This window comes from Saccopteryx bilineata, chromosome 5 (assembly GCF_036850765.1).
Source record: "Saccopteryx bilineata isolate mSacBil1 chromosome 5, mSacBil1_pri_phased_curated, whole genome shotgun sequence".
In the NCBI taxonomy this organism is placed as follows: domain Eukaryota; kingdom Metazoa; phylum Chordata; class Mammalia; order Chiroptera; family Emballonuridae; genus Saccopteryx; species Saccopteryx bilineata.
In genome coordinates, this window is record NC_089494.1 from 126002890 (window position 1) to 126026808 (window position 23919).

The 23919-nt window shown below is 39.9% G+C and overlaps 2 non-coding genes across 2 annotated transcripts; both read right to left on the reverse strand.

Moving 5' to 3' along the window:
• Positions 1–7901: 7901 nt before the first annotated feature.
• On the reverse strand, positions 7902–7977 carry TRNAD-GUC (transfer RNA aspartic acid (anticodon GUC)). The gene has a single exon. It is a non-coding gene; the product is annotated as a tRNA-Asp (tRNA).
• Positions 7978–7989: 12 nt separating this feature from the next.
• Positions 7990–8095, reverse strand: LOC136307161 (U6 spliceosomal RNA). Its single transcript, XR_010725838.1, has one exon. It is a non-coding gene; the product is annotated as a U6 spliceosomal RNA (small nuclear RNA).
• Positions 8096–23919: the final 15824 nt, after the last annotated feature.

Genomic DNA, 23919 nt, shown 5'->3' on the forward strand with positions numbered 1-23919 from the left:
CTTCAATCATGAACTGTATATAAGCAATGTTCACTTCATGAATTGGGCTGAATCAGAATTTGTAGATTGTTGGTTATTGTTTGGAACAAATTGTCCCATAGAAAAATGTTGTGTAGCTATAAACACCTACTTTATTCATAATATAGCTGTACTGTTGTACTAATTGTGCAGTGGAGTGTGACCACACTTTATACTTGTTTCTTTGAGGAAATGTTCCGGGTGAGGCTGCGGGCATTCATCTTTCCCATTTCAGGTCTGCGATCAGACACCTTGTAGGGGAAGACTTTCCCCGTGCTCAGTGTCTTCCTCCTGAAGGGGCCCTGGAAGGAGACGGCCTGGGGAAGGAGCTCTGGTGTCCAAGCTGCTGGGGCGGTTTAGAACGGGTCAAGTGGACAGCTGTCAATTGCTAGAGGGGATGGAAATAGGGCACTGCTTGATGGGCCATAAGCTGAGGATGAGGAGGGGGCCTTCTGGTGGCTGTGCCTCCCAAGAGAGTAGCAGTAGAGAATTTCAGTGACAGTTCCAGAACAGTAGGCAGGGCTCTAACAGAGAGGTGGGAATGACATTGCTTATTTCTGTGCTCTGAGTATACCCAGGAGAAGGGGCTGCTGGCATTCCTGGGTGACTGGGTGGTCTCCATGATAAGAGCCTCATGCCGATTAGGCTAAAGTATTGTTTTTACGCCCTCTTTATGAGAGCCAGTTAGTTTCATCAAAGAAGGTGTTTCTGTTCTATGGCCATACATTTTATTCTTGGATAGTTTCTGTTAGCTGTATGCTGCTTACTAAGTAAGGACAGCATTGGGGGGTGGGGGGGTGGCTAGGTCACCATCACTGCAGAAGGAATTCAGATCACTTGCTTTTCCTCTTGTTACGTTTCTCATGTATGAGAATCAGGTGAAAGATTATTTTGTGTAAACTAAGAAAAGTACTAAGAAACTTTAATGACCGATTTGGGGGTTTTCTTTGGAAATTTAGGGAAACTAAATATTGGAAATTTCATCAGTTAATAATCCAGTATTAAAATTTGAATACATGGGAATCAATGACAAAAATGAGTATATGCTCTCTTAAAATCAAGCTTTAACAAAACTGAGTAGATTAAGTTCAAATTTATCTTTAGGATAGAAACAATCTTTTAGTTAACCTACTTGTAGTACCCGATTGTTTTTAAAAATCTTCTCTGTATATCAATCACATAAGTTTGATTTTTAAAAATAATTAAAATCTGTTTGAAGCCTGAGTATATAGGTTTCTCTGAAACCTTTGGGAGCTTTTTACAATTTCCTTGCTTTCTATTTTGTTTTTTTTTTTTTCTTTTCCTTACTAGTTGCTAGGCTTGGTTTAGAAAATGAACCATGTGTCCTTATTTGTCTTTACATTTTTGTTGCTTTTATTTTAGGTTCTTGGCAGTTGGGAGGTTTGGTGAGGTCAAAGTGAACTGAATTCAACATTTAGCTGTTTGACTCAAGGGCCAGCATTTAATCTGTTCAGGCATCTGCCCTGGGCCCTGTGCAATCGTCCCGGCCTGTAGAGTCCCCACTGTTTTCAGAATCTGACTGCTGTGCGGGGATGGACAGTGTTTCAGGTTGGATTGTGAAACAATATAGTTCAGAGATCCCAAACCACGGCTGGAGCCACACGCTCACTCAACTCATGCCCGAATCGCGCGCGCGCGCGCCTCCCCCGCGCTGCGCATCCTGCGACAGACAGGTCTCCCCCTCGCCTATTCTACCGACATCCCCGTGTACCTGCGCGCTCGCACGTGGCGTTTTCTGGTAGAGCCACACTCTAGGGGCCAAAGAGCCGCATGTGGCTCGCCAGCCGCGGTTTGCCAACCACTGGAAAGAAGCAGAAGGTCTTTTGTGATTCCCTACCTCTCTGGGCTTTGTTTTCTCCACCTGAGAAGTTAAGAGTATGAAAGCTGAGGCTGTGATTACCTCAGAAAGGAGAAAGAAAAGGAGAGGAGGAAGGGGAATGGAAAGGGGAGGAGATGGGAGGAGGGAACGGAGGAAGGGGAGGGGAGAGGGGAAGGGGCGGAGGAAGGGGAGGAGAGGAGGAAGGGGAACCACATGCTCACTCAACTCGTGCATGAATTGGGCGCGCCTCCCCAGCCCAGTCTGTATTTTGAGAGCAGAAGAAATACTGTAAATATGACATAGCATGATAGACTGTAAGTCCAGTCAGTACTTATAAATACTTGTGTTTAAGACATCTTCACTGAATAAAATAAAAACTTTAAATTTTGTGTATGATACAAGACAGTGTGAAGGGTTATGTATGCTCTAACCACCTTAGCATTGAAATAAGACTATTCCAGTTTCCTTTGGGAGCTTATTGAAGAACAGCAAATTGGGAATATTTTGCAGTAAATCTAGTTTTGTTACTTTTGTTGTTTCGTTGCTTTTAAGGTAGACTTGACACCTAGGATCAAGGTATGAATGGTAAAAATTTGGTTTTAATAAAAATAATTTTAAAGTAACATAACATTTCTCTACACAAATAGCTCTAAAGTGTTTATAGTTTATTTTCTTAGTTATTTATACCTCACATGAATTTAAGTGCACTGTTACTGTTAAATTTTTCTTCTTAGTGGGAAAAATCAACTTTATTCTTAGCTTTTGACAAATTATCAAGAATCCCAGGTTGTGTCTGGATAATGACTTTTGCTGGATGTTAAATTCTGAAGCTTGAAGATGGAATTCTGAAAGTTTACTTAAAATTTAAATTTCACTAAAAATGCATAAAGTGCTTTTATATTTTGTGCCAGAGAACAGTTATTATATCCATGAATTATCTTTTTGTTTATATTTCAATTCCAAGTGATAAATGTTAATTTATTATGCTTATGTTTCATTCACATATATTAGCATTTAAAAAATGATTTCAACCTGACTCCTTGATATAAATTGTAGAATTTATAGAGTTCAAACATACTTATGGAAATGTTAGGACATTTCCTTTTTTAAAAATTTTATTTATGTATGTATGTATGTATGTATGTATATATGTATTTTTCCGAAGCTGGAAACGGGGATGCAATCAGACTCCCGCATGTGCCCGACCGGGATCCACCCACCAGGGGGCGATGCTCTGCCCATCTGGGGCGTCACTCTGTTGCAACCAGAGCCATTCTAGCGCCTGAGGCAGAGGCCACAGAGCCATTCTCAGCGCCCGGGCCAACTTTGCTCCAATGGAGCCTTGGCTGCAGGAGGGGAAGAGAGAGACAGAGAGGAAGGAGAAGGGGAGGGGTGGAGAAGCAGATGGGCACTTCTCCTGTGTGCCCTGGCCGGGAATCGAACTCGGGACTTCTGCATGCCAGGCCAACGATCTACCACAAAGCCAACCGGTCAGGGCCTCCTTTTTTTTTATTTTTATTTTTATTTTTTTCATTGATATGAGAGGGAGGGGGAGGAAATGGGAGGGAGGAAAGGAGAGAGAGAGAGAGCGAGAGAGAGAAAGAAAAGCCCCAACTTGCTGTTCCACTTGGTTGTTCCATGTAGTGTGCACTTCCTGACTGCATCTCAAACATGCCCTGACCTGAGATTGAACATGTGACCTTGGTGCACCATGATGACACTTTATCCACTGAACAACCTGGCCTTGGCAGAACATTTCTATTTTTTAAAAATATCATGACTATATTAAAAGGCAAAAAGCTTTTAGTTAGGAAAAAAAGTTCTTTGGTTTTAATAATAGTAAACAGTTTTCAATTATTAAATTTGCTTAGTATGTTCAGCTGTACCTGGTCAGAGCTACAGTATGCACAGAGTTTATATCATTTGATCAATTGTCTCAAAGAGCATTTCTTTTTTAAATAATGTTACCCCCCATAGACTGATTTTCTTTTTAAAAGTATACCTAGTATTTCTTTTTAAAGCTCTCTGGTTTATATTGGCAACTACATAGTAAGCTATCCTCCCCCAGTTGTTCATCCCTTTTAACTGTTACCTTCTCATTTTGAAAAATTCTCTATATTTCCCCAAGATGATTAGGGAAAATCAGTGAACTGACTATATCTGAACTTTGGGAAGCTGTTTGACCTAAACCGAATTATATTTTGGTGACCATATATAGACATCACAATACAATCAAGTGGCTCATAGTTTGTTGAGTGAGGGAAGCCATGGGGTACAGAATAATGAATCTGTGTCTACTTGGGTGCATGCTAGTGACATATGTCATAGGTTCTTAAGAGACCTCAGTACTGTCCTGTTATACAGAGAGGTATATTTATCAGATATATATATATAGACAAGAAACTATAAGGGATAAGGTGTGTGCTAAGGTAGACAGGAAACTAAAATTCTAGAAGTTCTTGACAGACTGAAGAAAAGGGAAGATTCTAAAAATATGACATTTAACAAGGACGACCATAAAAAAATTGGGATCCAATAACCTACTTGTTTGGGCATACATCTGAGCAATGCATAAGAGAAAAAAATTAAAGAATTTAGTGGACTATAGTGTAATAAAATTAGTAATTGATAGGGCCACTGGAAAGTCTAGTGATAGCTTATGTTAACATTATTAGACATAATAATTTAGTGTTGGTTCCACAAGGCAAGAGCATAGTTCACTGTTACACCCCAGAGTTTAGAATGAACTACACTTATGGTGGGTGCTCAATGAATATTTGCTGATTGAAGGAATACGACAGGTGAGTCCTTGAGAAAGGAAGGAGACTCTAAGAGTTGTAGATAATGGAAGAGTTTTCTGGTGTAAGATGGATTAAACTTGTCATATATGGTTATGGACTGATTAAGGTACAGAAAGGAAGACAGATTTCTAATCAGTATGAGGAGATGCATTTTAAAAAATTTTTATTTTGAAATAAATATAGACTCACAAAGATTGCAAAAATAGCATGAAGAGTCTTCTTACCAGGAAGAATTACACGAGATAGGAATAGGGCCACTTTGGAATGTGTGGGGGAGAGCCCTCCTACTTGATGTTTGCAAGCATTGAGTTAACTATTGTCTTTTCTGGTCCTTCTTGCCCTTAGAGATCTCTGATTCTTTTCTGCCATTTCCCCAGATGCCATTGATTAAAACTAAATTTGTAATTTGCATGCCCACGACAGTCAGGTAACAAGTGAGCTGAGTGTTAAGGAACACCTGACCTGTGCTGTCTTTTGTTTGCCTACTTTCCATGCAGGCACCAGCAGCAGCAGTATTTCATGTGCTCTGCTGTGCTGTGAGAAAAGAGGACAGTGCAAGCGCATGTTAAGTGTCAGGCAATGCTTAGCCGCAGTGTTGTTGGAGTCACTGGAGCTCGCTGTTACCTTCCCAGGAATATTATTGCAATGTTGGGTTGTTGGAGTCACTGGAGCTCGCTGTTACCTTCCCAGGAATATTACTGCAGTGTTGTGTTGTTGGAATCACTGGAGCTCGCTGTTACCTTCCCAGGAATATTACTGCAGTGTTGTGTTGTTGGAGTCACTGGAGCTTGCTGTAACCTTCCCAGGAATATTACTGCAGTGTTGTGTTGTTGGAGTCACTGGAGCTCGCTGTTACCTTCCCAGGAATATTACTGCAGTGTTGTGTTGTTGGAGTCACTGGAGCTCGCTGTTACCTTCCCAGGAATATTACTGCAGTGTTGTGTTGTTGGAGTCACTGGAGCTTGCTGTAACCTTCCCAGGAATATTACTGCAGTGTTGTGTTGTTTGAGTCACTGGAGCTCGCTGTTTCCTTCTCAGGAATATTATTGCAATGTTGCTCCATCTTCTTTTCTTCTGTATGAGCAACCAAAACCTTGATTTTTATCTTATTTTATTTTTATTTATTTTTATTTTTTAAAGTACACACTCCTGTTGTTAAAGTATCAGCACCAAATTAAAAAAAATTAACACTGTGTAGGACCAAGTAAAATGTGTGATGTGTTTCATTAAACCCATAGTGCAGCTCAAGGCAAATAGAATGCTACCTCCCATGTTAGAGTTTTATGAAATTCTTACTTACAGTTAACTAATTTTCTAAGCTGTCTTATGAATCTTCCTGTTACTTTGGTATTTAGGTGAGGTTGATTTGAATTATCCTAGAAAAAGGGACAGTTTATTTGAGGCCCTGGCCAGGTGGCACAGTGGATAAAGCGTCAACCCAGTGTACCAGAGGTTGAGAGTTCAACCCCTAGTCAAGGCACATATGACAAGCAATCAGTGAGTACACAACTAAATGGAACAACTAAGTGAAACGAGTTGTTTCTCTCTCAACCCCCTTTACCCCCTTCCCCTCGCCTCTCTCAAACCAATGGAAAACAATTAAAAAAAATGTTTTTTAGTGAGAGGACCAGAAAGCAGAGACAGACTCCCACATGCACCCTGACCAGGATCCACTAGGCAAGCCCACAAGGGGTGATGCTCTGCCCATCTGGGGCTCTTGTTCCATTGCAACTGGAGCCATTTTTTTAGCTCCTGAGGCAGAGGCCATGGAGCCAACCTCAGTGCCTGGGGCCAACTTGCTCCAATGGAGCCATGGCTGCAGGAGATGAGAAGAGAGAGAGAGAGAGAGAGAAGTGAGAGGGAGGGAGAGGGGTGGAGAAGCAGATGGATGCTTCTCCTGTGTGCCCTGACCAGGAATCAAACCCGGTATATCCACATGCCAGGCTGATGCTCTACCACTGAGCCAACCAGCCAGGATCAACAATTTTTTAAATAAATATATTATTTGATGTTTAATCCTGGTGTTGACAGACCTTTTCTTGAAGGATCATTGGTCTCTGTTGCAACTACTCACCCTGCAGCTGCAGTCAACAGCAGCCTATGGCAGTGTCCCAGTAAAGCCTCATTTATGGAAGAGGCAGGGGCTTGAGGGACACAGTTTGCTGGTCCCTGGTAAATGTATAAACCCAAACCTTTTCTATGTTAAGGTATTTACTGTGGAGGTAATTGCAAAAGTCATTTAATGGAATAATTATTTCTTTTAAATTGAGATAGACCATACCAACAAACAGTGTAGTGTGTGAAGTGTACTAATCTTAATTGTAGAGTTCAATGATTCTTGAAATGTGTAATATACATATATCAAGATGTAAAACAAATCTAGATATAGAACATTTCTAGCAGGGCCTCAGAAGTTTCCTTCATGCCTCTTCCCAGCCTGAATCCTCCTCCTCTCATCAGAAGTAGCCACTATTCTGATCTTGTCATTATTGATTAATCTTTCTTGTTCTTGGACATCATTTTAGTGGAATCTTGTAATGTGCAGAAAAAATATTTTTTACTTAGAAATATTAGCAAGAAATATCTATTTTATGAAATATGATAGAAAACAATTCAAGGGTTTATTTTACTATAAAATGACTTCATCTTTTAATTTTATTCAAACCTCTGTGGAATTTAAACTGAATTTTTTTGAAGTGTTTCCTTTCTGACAAAAATTAAACACACAACAGGGAGATTTTTTCACCACGCAGAACAAAGAAAATTTGTATAGCTTATCAGTTAGGGTGAGATTTAATTGATGGTAATAAGTAACTTCAAAGACTTTGCTCATTCTGCCAAATACAAATGTAGCTGTTGGCCCAGATATGAGTATAAAGCTTCTTGTATACAGATTATAAGAAGTGCTTGATTATTTAGAGACTTTATGATTCAGTCATTTCTTTTTCTTCTCCCCCTTTTTTTTTCTGAAGTTGGAAACAGGGAGGCAGTCAGACATACTCCCTCATGCGCCTGACCGGGATCCACCCGGCATGCCCACCAGGGGGCGATGCTCTGCCCCTCTGGGGCGTTGCTCTGTTGCATCCAGAGCCATTCTAGCACCTGAGGCAGAGGCTATGGAGCCATCCTCAGTGCCCGGGCCAACTTTGCTCCAATGGAGCCTTGGCTGCGGGAGGGGAAGAGAGAGACAGAGAGGAAGGAGAGGGGGAGGGGTGGAGAAGCAGATGAGCGCCTCTCCTGTGTGCCCTGGCCTGGAATCGAACCCGGGACTCCAGCACGACAGGCCGATGCTCTACCACTGAGCCAACCAGCCAGGGCCTCTTCTTTTTTTTTTTAATGGAACGCTTCACAAATTTGTGTGTCATCCTTGCACGGGGTCCAAGTTAATCTCTGTATTGTTCCAGTTTCTTAGTGTATGTGCTGCTAAAGTGAGCACTAATTTAGTCATTTCAAGACCTCTCTTGAGAACGTTCACATCTTGGGCGTTCTTTACTTGTCAGTAAAGAAGGGAAGGATGAAATGGTGAAATTGACATCAGATGGCCATTTGCCTCTCTAGATGCCCTCTCCACCGTTCTTCACCTTGTTCTATGTCCCAGAAACCTGGCTTTCATGAACATCATTTACAGGCTCCCTGCCTTCTGGCTTCTGATTGGGGCAGGTAGTGAGAGAGACGGAAAGGCATTTTGTAGACAGGAGAAGAATGAGTTTAGGGTACTTATTTCCCTGGGTTTCGGCCAGTGGAGTCATCATGCCTGCACTCTTCCCCCAAGGCTGTATCTTCTCCTAGTGCCTGTCTCCATAAGGTTACCCTCTCTGGGTTTCAGTGGCCACCCTCCTCCTATGGTCCCTTAGAACGACTTCCCAGTGTTGTCAGCACTGAGATACTGTACTGTCTCTTGTTGCACATTCTTTGACTATCACAGTACAGGTCAAACAAGGATGTATTACTTTAGTCTGAAGTTAGCATGCATTGTTAAGTATCTCATGTTAATTCATGTCTTTATTAGAACTTCGGCAATTCACTGACAGAATTTTTTAAACACTAGGTGGGAAATGTCACTCAGCTAATATCTTACTCTTCAGGTTCTTAGGCTGCACCACTACATGGGTCTCTGCTTTCATCTTCAGGCTGTGTTGTTATACTGTCGTCTAGTGACAGGTACAGAAAAAATGATTTAATAAAATATCTTTTTTATACTTCAATAAAAAGATTACTTAAAATTTTTTTTTTTCAAATTCTGTAACGGATAGTTTCTGAAAGAAAAGGCAGATCTAACTAGAGAGTTATTATAGTTTGGTTTGGTTTTAAAAAGTGTTTTCTGCACCCTGACCCGGGTGGCTCAGTTAGTTGTAGCATCATTTGAACACACCAAGGTTGCAGTTCAATCCCTGGTCAGAGCACATACAAGAAGCAACCAATGAGCCCTGGCAGGTTAGCTCAGTGGTAGAGCAATGGCCTGGTGCATGGAAGTCCCAGGTTTGATTCTTGGCCAGGCACACAGAAGTGCCCATCTGCTTCTCCACCTTTCCCCCCTTTCCTTCTTCTCTATCTCTTACTTCCCCTCCCACAGCCAAGGCTCCATTGGAGCAAAGTTGGCGTTGGGCACTGAGGACGGCTCCATGGCCTCGGCCTCAGGTGCTGAAATGTCTCCAGTTGCAACAGAGTAACCCTCTAGATGGGCTGAGCATCGCCCCCTAGTGGGCTTGCCGGGTGGATCCAGGTCAGGAACATGTGGGAGTCTGTCTCTCTGCCTCCCCCTCTTCTCACTTCAGAAAAATACACAAACACACAGCAACCAATGAATGTACAACTAGGTGGAGCAGCAAATCAGTTTTTCTCTCTCTCCTTTCCTCTCTCTCTCTAAAATCAATAAAATTTAAAAAAAATTTGTGTTTTCTACAATAATAAAATTAGTGGATCACGTTGATTGTTTTAATAGTTTGTGATTATCTGGATATAAACAAATCTTATTATTCAGGATTTATATCCTGTATCACATGCTATGATATGCCAAATTGTATCTGTATTTGATATTTTTTATACCTTAACTAAGAATATTCTATAGGCTTTCAGTCAATTTTTTTTAATTTTATTTTTTTAATGCGGTGACATCAATAAATCAGGATACACATATTCAAAGAAAACATGTCCAGGTTATCTTGTCATTCAATTATGTTGCATACCCATCACCCAAAGTCATATTGTCCTCTGTCACCTTCTATCTAGTTTTCTTTGTGCCCTTCCCCCTTTCCCTTTCCCTCTCCCCCTCCCCCCTCCCCCCTCCCTCTGTAACCACCACACTCTTATCAGTGTCTCTTAGTCTCACTTTTATGTCCCATCTACGTATGGAATAATGCAGTTCCTGTTTTTTTCTGATTTACTTATTCCACTCCGTATAATGTTATCAAGATCCCACCATTTTGCTGTAAATGATCTGATGTCATCATTTCTTATGGCTGAGTAGTATTCCATAGTGTATATGTGCCACATCTTCTTTATCCAGTCTTCTATTGAAGGGCTTTTTGGTTGTTTCCATGTCTTGGCCACTGTGAACAATGCTGCAATGAACATGGGGCTGCATGTGTCTTTATGTATCAATGTTTCTGAGTTTTGGGGGTATATACCCAGTAGAGGGATTGCTGGGTCATAAGGTAGTTCTATTTTCAGTTTTTTGAGGAACCACCATACTTTCCTCCATAATGGTTGTACTACTTTACAGTCCCACCAACAGTGGATGAGAGTTCCCTTTTCTCTGCAGCCTCTCCAACATTTGCTATTACCCATCTTGTTGATAATAGCTAATCTAACAGGGGTGAGGTGGTATCTCATTGTAGTTTTGATTTGCATTTCTCTAATAACTAATGAAGATGAGCATCTTTTCATATATCTGTTGGCCATTTGTATTTCTTCCTGGGAGAAGTGTCTGTTCATGTCCTCTTCCCTTTTTTTTATTGGATTGTTTGTTTGTTTGTTGTTGAGTTTTATGAGTTCTTTGTATATTTTGGATATTTGGTCCTTATCTGAGCTGTTGTTTGAAAATATCATTTCCCATTTAGTTGGCTGTCTGTTTATTTTGTTATCAGTTTCTCTTGCTGAGCAAAATCTTCTTAGTCTGATGTAGTCCCATTCATTTATCTTTGCCTTCACTTCTCTTGCCTTTGGAGTCAAATTCATAAAATGCTTTTTAAAACCTAGGTCCATGAGTTTAGTACCTATGTCTTCTTCTATGTACTTTATTGTTTCAGGTCTTATGTTTAGATCTTTGATCCATTTTGAGTTAATTTTAGTACAGGGGGACAAACTGTAGTCCAGTTTCATTCTTTTGCATGTGGCTTTCCAGTTTTCCCAGCACCATTTGTTGAAGAGGCTTTCTTTTCTCCATTGTGTGTTGTTGGCCCCTTTATCAAAAATCATTTGACCATATATATGTGGTTTTATTTCTGGACTTTCTATTCTGTTCCATTGGTCTGAGTGTCTATTTTTCTGCCAATACCATGCTGTTTTGATTGTCGTGGCCCTATAATAGAGTTTGAAGTCAGGTATTGTAATGCCCCCAGCTTCATTCTTTTTCTTTAGGATTGGTTTGGCTATTCGGAGTTTTTTATATTTCCATATAAATCTGATGATTTTTTGCTCCATTTCTTTAAAAAATGTCATTGGAAGTTTGATGGGAATTGCATTAAATTTGTATATTGCTTTGGGTAATATGGCCATCTTGATTATATTTATTCTTCCTAACCAAGAACGAGGAATATTCTTCCATCTCATTATATCTTTTTCGATTTCCCTTAACAATGGTTTATAGTTTTCATTATATAAGTCCTTTACATTATTTGTTATGTTTATTCCTAGGTATTTTATTTTTTTTGTTGCAATCGTGAAGGGGATTATTCTTTTGAGTTCGTTCTCAAATGTTTCATTGTTGGCATATAGAAAGGCTATGGACTTCTGTATGTTAATTTTGTATCCTGCAACCTTGGCTTATTGTTTCTAGTAGTCTTTTTGTGGATTCTTTGGGGTTTTTGATATATAGGATCATATCATCTGCAAAAAGTGATACCTTTACTTCTTCTTTTCCGATATGGATGCCATTTATTTCTTTGTCTTGTCTGATTGCTCTGGCTAGAACCTCTAGTACCACATTAAATAAGAGTGGAGAGAGTGGACAACCCTGTCTTTCTCCTGATTTAAGGGGGAAAGTCTTCAGTTTTGTGCCATTTAATATGATGTTAGCTGATGGTTTATCATATATGGCCTTTATCATGTTGAGATATTTTCCTTCTATTCCCATTTTGTTGAACATAAAATTGTGTTGTATTTTATCGAAAGCCTTTTCTGCATCTATTGATAAGATCACGTGGTTTTTGTTCTTTGTTTTGTTGATATAGTGTATTACATTAACTGTTTTACGTATGTTGAACCATTCTTGAGATTCTGGGATGAATCCCACTTGATCATGATGTATTATTTTTTTAATATGTTGTTGTATTCGATTTGCTAGTATTTTGTTTAGTATTTTAGCATCTGTATTCATTAGAGATATTGGTCTGTAGTTTTCTTTTTTTGTGCCATCCTTGCCTGGTTTTGGTATGAGGGTTATGTTGGCCTCATAAAATGTGTTTGGAAGTATTGCTTCTTCTTCAATTTTTTGGAAGACTTTGAGTAGAATAGGAACCAAGTCTTCTTTGAATGTTTGATAAAATTTGCTGGTGTAGCCATCTGGGCCTGGACTTTTATTTTTGGGGAGGTTTTTAATGGTTTTTTCTATTTCTTCTCTACTAATAGGTCTGTTTAGGCTTTCTGCTTCTTCTTTACTCAGTCTAGGAAGGTTGTATTGTTCTAGGAATTTATCCATTTCTTCTAGGTTGTTGAATTTAGTGGCATAAAGTTTTTCATAGTATTCTACAACAATTCTTTGTATATCTATGGTTTCCGTGGTGATTTCTCCTCTTTCATTTTGGATTTTGTTTATATGAGTTCTTTCTCTTTTTTCCTGGATAAGTCTTGCCAAGGGTTTGTCAATTTTGTTGATCTTTTCAAAGAAGCAGCTCCTTGTTCTATTAATTTTTTCTATAGTTTTTCTGTTCTCTATTTCATTTATTTCTGCTCTGATTTTTATTATCTCCTTTCTTCGGCTCGTTTTGGGTTGTCTTTGTTCTTCTTTCTCTAGTTCCTTAAGGTGTGAAGTTAAGTGGTTCACTTGGGCTCTCTCTTGTTTGTTCATATATGCCTGAAGTGATATGAACTTCCCTCTTATCATTGCTTTTGCTGCATCCCCTAGATTCTGATATGTCGTATTGTCATTTTCATTTGTCTGTATATATCTTTTGATCTCTGCACTTATTTCTTCTTTGACCCATTCATTTTTTAAAAGTATGTTGTTTAGTTTCTACATTTTTGTGGGATTTTTCCCCTCTTTTTTGCAGTTGAATTCTAGTTTCAAGGCTTTATGATCAGAAAATATGCTTGGTACAACTTCGATTTTTCTGAATTTGCTGATGTTGTTTTTGTGGCCCAACATATGGTCAATTCTTTGTGTGGGCTGAAAGTGGAATCTCTAGGCCGACCCAGCACCCTGAAAAAGCCGCGCACGGGGAGTGAGCGAGAGCCAATTCCAACACTGGAACTTTTCCGTGTGGGTGGGGGTCTCACTTGGAGCGTGAGGCAGCCGGCCTGATATCCTGGTCGGCACACACGGAGAGTAGGCAAGAGATTCCTCCGAGTGCCTCGGCAGTGGGTGCTTGTGTTACCCCACACAGTCAATTTTTTTAAACTGTGAAATGCACATAAAATTTACCATTCTTAACTATTTTTAAGTATAAAATTCATCAATTGGACTTTTTTATTTTCCTGGGAACATACTGATTTAAAAAATTTAGTTAAATATTGTGTTGGGAAGAAGTCATTAAGGAACCATTAATGTATAAGCTGTAGATTCTGGGAAGGCTCAGGACTTGGGGCTGTTAGGCACTTTTTTTTAAAGTAGTATTTTCCTTTATTTTATTTTATTTTTTATATTTTATTCATTTTTATTGGAGAGAGAGAAAGAGAGAGAGAGGAAAGAGAACAGAGGGAGGAGCAGGAAGCAACAACTGTCATATGTGCCTTAACCAGGCAAGCCTGGGGTTTTGAACTGGCAACCTCAGCATTCCAGGTCGATTCTTTATCCCCTGTACCACCACAGGTCAGGCTGTTAGTCACTTCTAATAGGACAGACTACAGGACGGGGTTTCGAATGAGGGAGTGGTTGAGAATTAGGATAAATAGTCCAGAGATTCCTCCTACCCTGTTCAGGTGGGCCCTCCTGCCCTCTCCCACTCTGGCAGAAATCAAGTTTACTTTCTGAGGGATTTGCATGCTCAGGAGAGGAGACTCGAGTGAAAGTTGTGTGTTGGCAAAGGAGGCCTCTAGTTCCTCTTCTCCACAGATTCCTCTGTTGCTGGCAGCCAGGCTTTTAACCTGAGTCAGGAGATTGGTTCATCTTTGTGAACTGACTAAGAGAAAAGACCTATAATTACTAACATTCAGTGTTACTCGGATGAAAAACTAGCTGCTGCCATAGTGTCCTATAGTGAAGTTCCATTGACAAACCTACCCATTTAGGGAGTTTCCTTTAGCTCTGTGGCACCTTACTCAGAAAAATAAATGCTCACCTAAAATCCTCAGAAATTCAGAGAAAGTTTTCCAAGATGAAAGACACTGAAACAAATAGAAAAAAACCCTTCAGTTAAAAATTTATTATCATTAGAGTCATAGCCATGATATAAGAACAATGTGCAAACAAACAAAAAAGGGGCAGAGAGTGAAAATGAGCTCTTAGAAATTAAACAGTATGGCAGAAATTTAAAGATGAAATAAAATGGATAGAAGATAAAATTGAGGAAATCTCAAAGGAATGAAGGATAAAGGATTTTGGATGATGGATATACGATATACGACATAATCAACAATTCAAATACTATAGAAATGTTCACCTGAAACCTATGTACTCTTACTAATCAATGTCACCCTGTTAAAGTTAATTTTCTAAATAAAAATTTAAAGTTAGAAAAAAAAAGATAAGAGAATGATGGAGTGTATCTGTAAGGCCTGCAACAATTCTAATTCCAGGAAAAGGCAAACAGAGAAATTGGAAGGTGAAGAAATAGAGAATTAATGCAGGAAAACTTCCCATAGCTGAAGGACATGAGGTTCTAGAATGAAATGGAGAGCTCTCTGAATACATAGGCAAGTGAATAGGAAAGATTTCATAGCAAGGCAAAATATATATAATGAAACATTGGAGGGTAAGAATAAAGTATTTTTTGGTTGTTTGTTTTTTGATAAAGAGAAGATTTTACGTGCTTCTGGAGGTAAGAAAAAAGGTCATTTACAAAGGCTCAGGGATTCAAGTGCCACCCTACTTCTCATTAACAGTAACGGAAGCTGGAAGACAGTGCAGCAGTACCTCTTTAACAGTGAGGGAAATAATATCCAACTCAAAATTCTATTTCCAGCTGAACTAACAATAAGTGTGAATTTAGGCTAAAGATATTTCTAGGTAGGTGAAGTTTCAAAATGTATCTTCTCCCATACCCATTCTCTGGGATCGTCATAATGATAGTTAGCAGTTCTGCAATGCCAACTATGTGCTTAGCTTCACCACTTTAGAGCACCAATATGAGGATGGTTTTATGATTTCTTTTCTACAACTGGGGAAACTGAGGCACAGAGTGTTAAGTTCCAAAGACCATGCAGCTAGTAAGTGGTGGGATTTGAACCTGGGCAGTCTTCATTCCACTATGTTATATTTCTTCTGCTTGAGGGTCCTCCACCAAAGTGAAGGAAACAAACAAAGAAGCTACAAGAAAAGAGATGCACCCAGGACTGGGGAAAAGGAGCCCCCAGGTTGAAGGTGAAGGGATTCTCTTCGATTGTAGCAGAACAGGTGGTCTGAAATCCAGATGGTCTAGATTGGAACAGATAGAAGGCTCCAGAAAAAAGCCCAGACATACATTACCAATGTGTTTGGTCATAGAGTTATCTCACAGTTAGATATGACTTGTGATATCTACATGGAAGAGCAAAGAGAAAAATGTCTTTGAAAAGCGTATCATTGTGTAATATACTATATGGCTCTGTTTTGAAGAGTATCTGTGTAGATGTTATGATGTAAATCCTGATTATTGTGTTAACTAAGACTTGTGATTTGGGGAGATAGGGAAAGTGTGTAGGTGTGTGCATGCTTATGTGGGGCCAGCGGGCATGATGGATAATTCAGTCCTCAGCTTTCATAGTAGGATGTCAGTAGATAAAAAATTAGAAACAGAAATACATCAAGCACTATCAGCATAGTACTTAGGAATATGGCAGAAAAGACCAGAAGAAGCACGTAGAGATGTGAAGTGGTTGCCTCTGGGGCGCTGGAACTAGGGATTAGAAATGGTGAGGCAAGGGACTGTTACTATTCGATGGAAGAGCTATGTGATTTTAAAAATAATAATGAGCAGAAAGATGACAAGATGGCGCTGGAGTAGGCGAACGTACCAGCATCTACCTCCCAGAACCAATGTGGATTACAAACTAATTTTATGAACTATCAACTGGAAAAACCAACTTTGGACTAAACTAAAAGGACTCTTCAACCCAGGAACGCTGAAGAAGCCACCCAGAGACTGAAAGCAAGCAAGGAATAACTAAGGTGCCGCCACGAAGAATTGATGCTTCTCATCTCTCCCTTCCTGTCTGTCTGTCCCTATCTGTCCCCCCCTCTCTGACTCTATCTCTGTCTCTGTCAAATAAATAAATAAACAAATAAATAAATAAGTAAAAGAAGAAGAGCAGTAAACAGTGTTCCAAGCAGGGGACAAAGCATATATGAAGGCATAGAGGTATAAGAGTATGGTAGGATCTGGGAATAGTTCTTTGTGGTTGAGTTACAGAGTAAAGCTGGGGAGATGTGCTAGCGATGTGAGAAAAGTTCTGATCATGAAAGGCCACAAAAATTTGGAACTTTATACTGATAGGTACAGGAAGCCACAGTAGGCTTTAAAAAGTGAACATGTAATGTAGATGCCAGAAATGGGGACTGAAAGCCAAGTCAGATAGGCTAGAGGAAGCTGCTGTCTGAGAACCACTGCAAAGGGCAAAGATGGAATCCAGGAGTCAGGCTGAGTCAGAAGGCAGAAAGGAGATGCTAGCAGAGGGCACGAGTTTTAGGACTGGGATCTCAGAGAACCCACAGAGCCTGTGACATCACAGATGAAACCTCAAAGCAGCAATGCATGTCCCCTTATTACAAGAGGCAGGACAAGAATGAGCCAACCATTTGGTCCCTGAGCTACTTTCTGATGTACTTCCCTGTGCCCAATCCCCTGTACCTATTCTGCACCCATTGAAGTATATGGAGATTTTGAGTGATCATTAATTCAACAATTATGCATCATTCTAGAAGAACCCGTCACCTTGATAGAGCTCTTGGGATAGAGACCAATAGCTGGTATTGGGATGGAGGCACCTATTTCCCTCATAGCCTCAGATGGGAGGAGCTGACAAGTTTAGGGTGCTGTGGGATCATGTAGGTACCTTATCGTGTCAAGCAAGCTGGAAAAAGCGTAAATAGAAAAAAAAATTATTGATTACGTATTAGTTTAAAACATTAAATTTCTAGTTTTGTAGGTGAAAGCTGACAGAAAATTGGTAGTTTCATGGGGTTCAGACTATGCAAGTCATTTTTTATGGATCTCAGAAGTACGTAATGTGATTAATCAGTCACATTTACCATTGGTTCATATAGGTCATCTTCTGTCTGTTTGCTTTTCCATTTTTTCCTATGAACACCAGAGAACTAAAACACGAACAATAACTTCCATCTGCCTACATGCTCTCTGTGTCATGTCCATTCTCCCCCTTCAAAAATCACCACTGTCTTGAATGTCGTGGAAATCATTCCCTTGCTAGTTTTAGAATTGTTGTATCAACTAGACAAGTACACTAGTCAAGATATTGTTTAGTTTCAGTTATTTTGAACTTTATAAATATATGGATATAATATATATATATATGTGACATTCTGAGACTTGCTTTGTTCATTCAAGTTTTTAGTACTAAAATGAACTGTAGTTATTTCAAAAAAAAAAAAAAAGAGCTGGTTCTGCTCAAAAAAAAAAAAAAAAAAAAATAATAATGAGCACACAAAACATGGAATTGTTTTGACTTTTCTCTCTCTGTCCCAGCCCATATCATGTCTGTCAGCAAACCTTGCTGGTTCTGTATTCAAAGTATGTCTGGAATCTAAACCCTTCACACCACCTCACTGCTGCCACGTGGGTCCAGGTGCCACCCTTTGTCTTCTGGAGTATTGCAGGGTCTCCTCTGTGGTCTCTGAGCTTCTCTTGCTCCTTTTCAGTTCGGAGTAAGCACAGCACCCAGAGTGATGTAGTTAAACCACAATCGAGATTATGTCACCCTCTTGCTCAGAGCCCCACGGTGGTTCCCTAGTTCACCTGAAGTCAGAGACAAAGTCCTTTCACGTGCCCCGCCCTCCACATTCCCACACACCCCTTCCCTGCTTCTTCTCCATAGGATTTGCCATCACCTATCATATTAGATATTTTACATACTCGTTTTGTTTCTTGTCTGTTTTATATATATTGTTTCTTGCCTGTCTTCCCTATTAAGAGCATAATCTTACTGAGAGTGCAGTTTTTTTGGTTCTTGGGTTTTGTTGTTGTTCCCATCTGTATTCCCAGAGCTTAGAATTGTGCTTGGCACATAGTAGGCACTGAATAAAAGAGTTAATAAATAAATGTTTTGCTATTATAAAAATAAAAATTATATTAAAAATACCATTTTTTGAGCTTCAGTAGCAAATTTATTATGTCAAATTGACATAAAATATTTCACAGCTACTCTCAGCATATGCTCTTTTTTTCAGTTATACAAGCTTTTGCGCTCTTCCAAATAACGATCTCCAATTTTTATCCTCCATTCTAAAAAATCCCTCCTTTCTTTCCTCTTGCCTGTTGACAGTGTTGCATAATTGACTTTGAAAATAGAAGACACGGCCCTGGCCGGTTGGCTCAGCGGTAGAGCGTCGGCCTAGCGTGCGGAGGACCCGGGTTCGATTCCCGGCCAGGGCACATAGGAGAAGCGCCCATTTGCTTCTCCACCCCTCCGCCGCGCTTTCCTCTCTGTCTCTCTCTTCCCCTCCCGCAGCCAAGGCTCCATTGGAGCGAAGGTGGCCCGGGCGCTGGGGATGGCTCTGTGGCCTCTGCCTCAGGCGCTAGAGTGGCTCTGGTCGCAACATGGCGACGCCCAGGATGTGCAGAGCATCACCCCCTGGTGGGCAGAGCGTCGCCCCTGGTGGGCATGCCGGGTGGATCCCGGTCGGGCGCATGCGGGAGTCTGTCTGACTGTCTCTCCCTGTTTCCAGCTTCAGAAAAATGAGAAAAAAAAAATTAAAAAAAAAGAAAAAAAAAAAAAGAAAATAGAAGACAGCTTACAGGGCCATCCCCTAAAGAAGCTATTTGCAGTAAGTTAAACAGCTCGTCTTTCTGGTGTAAGCATCCACAAGCAATTTGAAACTGAAATCCTGAGGGATCTAATTGAAAAGATTTGATTCTACTTGGAAAATAACCATATGGTTTTGTGAGATTATGCCCCTCTATAAGTCTGTGCTGTGCACTGTCATCCCTTACTGCACAAGTTATTGTAATGTAAACTACTTATGACTTAGACCATTGATTTTTCAAATATTTTGGCAGCTAAGATTTTAGACAGGACACTAGCATTTATTTTTAGATCAGATTCTACTTAGGGTAGAGATCACATATACCTTCCTTAAGGGGCAAACACCTAAGATTCTATTGCTTATAAAGAAAATTACCTCCATCAGTCTTAACATCAGTTTGCCTTTTCTTTGCTTCTCATAATTCTTGCCATGTTTTGCTGCTGCCTAAGCTGTTTGTATTCCATTAGGGTGTTCTCCTTTTCTTTGCCTCTCTTCTCACCTATCCCATCAGGAAACCTCAGATGTCAAATTAGTGATATCACTCATTCCCATGACTACAGATCACAATTCTACATACACATGATTAGAATTCTCAGCAGGAGAAGTTAGACTATGAGAAGGAACGGTCTTCATCTAAAGCAAATACCTGATTAGCACAGGGAATAAAAAAATGAGCAAAGCAAATTACGTGGTCTGTTTTTGTTGCAAATTCTTTCTTCTTGGATGAAAGATAACCTTCCTCCACATTCCCAATTCTTCAATAGCACTGTATGGACAATTCTTGATTCCACAAAGGGCTCTTTTTTAAAAATTTTATTTTTATTTTTCTGAAGCTGGAAACAGGGAGAGACAGTCAGACAGACTCCCGCATGCGCCCGACCGGGATCCACCCTGCACGCCCACCAGGGGGCGATGCTCTGCTCACCAGGAGGCGATGCTCTGCCCCTCCGGGGCGTCACTCTGTCACGACCAGAGCCACTCTAGCGCCTGGGGCAGAGGCCAAGGAGCCATCCCCAGTGCCCGGGCCATCTTTGCTCCAATGGAGCCTCGCTGCGGGAGGGGAAGAGAGAGACAGAGAGGAAGGAGAGGGGGAGGGGGGAAGAAGCAGATGGGCGCTTCTCCTGTGTTCCCTGGCGGGGAATCAAACCTGGGACTTCTGCACGCCAAGCCGACGCTCTACCACTGAGCCAACTAGCCAGGGCCCACAAAGGGCTTTAAGTAAGATGTTTGAAAATCATGTTTCTCTGATGTTGAATCTGTTAGATTAATGCTCAATGCATAGAAATAATTTATATTTGTGCTCTCTCCTTACTGTGGGACCAAAGCGATTTGTCAGGTATTTTTGTTATGATTTGTTTTGTTTTTATTTTGAATGTAGAGGAGTTATTTGAATGCTTACAGAGTAATCAAGGCACAAAGAAAACCAGACAGAAGGTGACGGAAGACAATTTGACTTTGGGTGATGGGTATGTAATATAATCAATGTCAAAATAACTTGGAGATGTTTTCTCTGAACATATGTACCCTGATTTATCAATGTCACCCCATTTAAATTAATAAAAAAAAGAGTTCTAAATGCTTGATGACGTTTCAGGTACCTGTTACATCAGCAAATATTTCAAGGTGATTTTTTACCATTCCTCCTCAGAGATCCAGATATGCTCTTCTGTTGTTGATTTGTGCAGTTATAGCCACAAGCTCTGCCTTCCCACTAGGTCATGAAGTTCTTTCTTCCTTTAAGAGCAGATGATATTTCACTGCATTATTTTGAGGCAAGGAAGTGAATTTGGAGGGATACTAGTTAAGTACCAAGCAGGTACTATATATAAACTTTCATAATCATTATCTAATATAGGTCTACACATAGTCAACCTTTGGCCTCCGATAGAATTTCATTATTCTTGTTATTATGATAGGAATTGGGTGATTTTAATTTTTGTGAATCTATGCTGAGAAACCTTAAAACAATTTGTGCCAAAAATCGCATTAGAGGTAATTAAAATTAAGTACTGCTGTTCTTGGTTATTCATATATATTTCATTTTTACATCGACTTTTATAGAGATAGGAAGGGAAAGAGAGAGAAACATCAATTCACTGTTCCACCTATTCATACGGTCATTGGTTGATCCTGGTATGTGCTCTAACTGGGGGTCAACTCCACCGCCTCAGACTGTTGGGATGATGCTCTACCAACTGAAGTTCCCTGCCAGGGCCAGTTGTTGTTATTTGTAATGACTAATCAATATTGCTGTAGATACATAGATTTCAGTAGGACATTTTACAAAGTCTTTCCTTGTAAACAAGGACATGTGTAGGCTGGTAGATAAAACATTTTAATAGGATTCATTGCTGGTTGCAGAACTCTTCTCAGATCTGTTCTAGAGAGAGGGAGAGCGGCATGTCTCAGGCTTCTGTCCTTGTTCCTGGCTTGTTTGTGTGAATTTGGGTCGACTTAGAGGCATGTTGGCTTACTGGTGGATGAGAAAGCTAAGAGGAATAACTGGAAACAAAATGTCAACTAAGGGTTTTAAAAGATCACAGACTGAAGGATGAGTTTCAAGAGACTGAATGAATTTTAAGAGTGATAGTTTTTGTCAGCAGGTAAAAGTATCACTATAAAGTTATAGACTAGACAAGAACTGTCCTAATTGCAGAAGAGATAGAAAACCCTTGATATTTGTGAGGTCATGGGAATTTGTGGTATATATTGTAGTTGTCCAAAAAGAATTTAAGTGGAGGATAAAAGAGCCTAAATATATGTGACAGAAGATGGTTTGATTTTGGGTGGTGGGCACACAATGCAATATACAGATCGTACCATAGAGATGTCTACCTGAAACCTGTATGATCCTATTAAACAATGTCACCTCATTAAAAAAATTAACTAAAATTTAAAAGAAAAAAAACCCCCAAAACAAGTCCATGGTAATACAGATGCCAGAGATACAGAACGAAGATTATGCAGTAGCCTAATAGTGACTTTAGGATTGGCCACATCACGTTTGGAATGTTGTACCATACTCAGTTTTTATGATATTAAAATGTTTTTATTATGTAGTATTTATGCATACAAAAGAACACATGTAATATGTAAGTTAAGAAGTACACAAAACATATGTAATATCTAAAGGTCTTGATCCCAGTTTCAGAACTATGCATTTTTGTAGATTATGGATCTGTATTTTCCTTCTCTACTCCAGAAGTAACCATCTTAATTTATGTTTGTCACTTTCTTGCTTTTTCAAAAATAATTCTGCCATGTTGTTTGTGTATTTCTAAGAAATATATTATTTTTAACTTGTTTTAGAGTTTTACTAAAATGCATTATACTGGATGCAGCCATTGCCACTTAACTGTTTACATTCAACATTGTTTCTAATATTCATGTATTCAATATATCAGTTGTTCTCAACCAGAATTCTCCATCTGGACCACAGAACACAGAAGATGATTTGAGTGCCTATTTTCTCATGTTTCTCAAGGATGGTACATATGTAGCACCCTTTAGATACACAGGAGAGGAGCTGTCTCATTCTGTACAGTGGATGCTTTAGGCTAGGCAATGGGTTTTAATTCTCCACTGGAACCTGGTGGAGAAAGACTCGATTGTTATATAATATGTAACTCTAGTTCATTCATTTTTAAAGCTGTAAAATGTTCCATTTGTGAGCCTACTTATGCCCTATTTTTTAAAAATGAGAGAGACAGACAAGAAGAGAGAGGTATGAGAAGCATCAACTCATAGTTGTGTCTCTTCAGTTGTTTGTTTTCTGTTCCTCATATGTGGCTTGACCAGGGAGCGCCAGCCAAACCAGTGGTCCCTTGCTCAAGCCAGCGACCTTGGGCTTTAAGCCAGCGACCAGGGGATCATATTAATGATCCCATGTTCAAGCTGGCGACCTCATGCTCAAGCCAGCAACCTTAGAGTTCGAATCTGAGACCTCAGCATCCCAGGCTGATGCTTTATCCACTGTGCCACCACCGGTCAGGCAGCATATTAATGTTTTTTCACATATTCTCCTATGATGGACATTGGGGTTGTTTCCAGTTCTTTTGCTATTGTGTTTGTGAACAACTTGCTCTGATCATCTTGTAAATAAGTACACCTGGGTGATATTGCTGGGGACTGCCATATGGTGATGGAGACATTGGTAAACCGAATGAGTAGTACAGAGGAGGGCAATTAATAAAAGTTTAACTGTCTCATAACCAACCTTTATTTTCCTTATTTTCTTAGGGATTGAAGAGGTTAATGACAATTTGCCAGAAGCACTTTCCCACAGATCCATCGAAGTGCATGGAGTACAATGCACTGTGAGATCTGTGTACAATGTGTAGATCACAATAAGAAGCTTAAGGGAGCATGGTACGGACTTCTGGAATTGCCAACAGGAATGAGAAAAATGGAGTTTCTAGACTCTGGGTTCTACCTGATGCAACTCCTGGGTTTGGGAGCTGACTTGGTTTTCATTTCACATCTGACTGCAAACTGATTTATGTGTCTTGCTTTTATTTTAAATATATAGTCAAACTATGTTCTAAGACTTTTCTCTGTAATTTAAATGTGTAGACAGTGGTCACAGAAAGAGGCTTAAAATGACTCTTTCCTTCTACACCTGAAGATTGCAGTTAGATGATTAAAAAGGAACATTTGAGCCTGACTGATGGTGGCACAGTACATAGATCGTGGACCTGGGACATTGAGGTCCCAGGTTTGAAACCCCAAGGTTGCCGGCTTGAGTGCAGGAGGCTTAAACCCCGAAG